Genomic DNA, 1,543 nt, shown 5'->3' on the forward strand with positions numbered 1-1,543 from the left:
ATTGTTTATAGAGTGTCGTTTACTCTTTGGAAATGCTTTTGGACTCCGCCTCCAACTCCTAGAAGATATTGGCGAGGCGATGATCTTCCAGCTATGTCTGTTGCCTTATCCCTACCGGTTCCAAAATGAACAAGTCACATTCTCGGTCCTCGCATCCTCAACTCATGGAGGAGACCTAACTCACATGGGTCAAACACTTTCCCCATTTGCACTATAGGTTATGTTCAAATAATCAATATACTACTTGTAAACAAAAGTAGCATAGATAGCACTATCCATTTTAGATGACTTACTGAATCTTTTGCATACAATTGTCACATTAGAGGACACATATTGGGAAGATAAATAGAAGCATCATGGTCATTGCTTCGTAACATGGTTGCAAAATGTATAAAATGGCCTTCAATGAACATAGGAGGATAAATTTCTGCAAATTTCATAAAAGGGTGCTTTGCATAAGTAAGAAACTTAAAATATTTTTTCATCCTTTCATTAAATTAACATAAATTCATATTAGCTTTGAATCTATTAAATCATTGAAAAGATAAAAAATCTAGTTGCGTGTCACTTAGTGGCATTTCTCTTTGTACAACATTTTTGAGTTTGCTTTGTAGAAAAAATTCTAAATATCCACATTACATTGTAAGCATTTACAATATTTCAAATCACAAATGCAAAAAAATCTATAAACCAATTCAAGATGATCATAAGGAAAAAATGGAGATGACATGCAAAGACACTTATTAATAAGCTTGGGGCAAGGATGAGCAACAGGAAAACCCCTGTCATGATCATGTCAGATGAGATGGAGGAACCGAGCATAATTTCATAGCAAAAGAGCATTATTAGGATCTGTGTTGATAACACTCTGGTAAAGGAGCTCAGTCCTGCCATAGCAAATATATTTATTTTTCTCAATCTTAACAATAACCAATGCAACTAAGCTCTTCATGGTTCCAAGGTCAAGACCAGTGTCTCCCATTGAGTTGGACTTAAACTCCTTTAGTAAAGACTGCCATGACAAGATGTTACTTGCAATCTAGTTTGCATGGTTCTCATTTTCCTCTTCAACTTCCTCAATATAACTTCCCAAGTTTCTAGCCATACCTTCTTTGCTTGAGATTGGATTTTGCAAAGAAGATATTGGTGAATTTTCCAAATTATCTCCCATAATCATAATATTATTTTCATGAGAAGTTCCTTCATATTCATATGAATATCCATCAGCTCCAATTGCTAGATTTATATGCCCACCCCCATCTAATCCATCATTTAATGAGTTTGGCATGTCAATGTTGACCACTACAGAAGGAGGAGATTGATTTGAAGACTCAATCCATAACAAGTTTTCTTCTATGAACCTGTGTTGATCTTGTGTTTTCTTGTTGGAAGTGGTTGATCCAATAGGCAGATTGGTAGCCACAACAAGATCATTTCCCATTGAATATACTGTAAAATTAGCTAGTAAAACAATTGTAGAAACCATGAGGGTAGGAGTACATGAGAAAACCTACTAGAATAACCAGACAAAGGAACCTTGCAT

General features: G+C 35.3%; 1 pseudogene; it reads right to left on the minus strand.

Annotated features, from left to right (window-relative positions):
• Positions 1-622: 622 nt before the first annotated feature.
• Positions 623-1,543, minus strand: LOC149236312 (uncharacterized; annotated as a pseudogene).

The sequence above is a fragment of the Pinus tabuliformis genome, chromosome 8 (assembly GCF_031772625.1).
Source record: "Pinus tabuliformis cultivar Carrire ecotype Pingquan chromosome 8, CPIR1, whole genome shotgun sequence".
NCBI lineage: Eukaryota > Viridiplantae > Streptophyta > Pinopsida > Pinales > Pinaceae > Pinus > Pinus tabuliformis.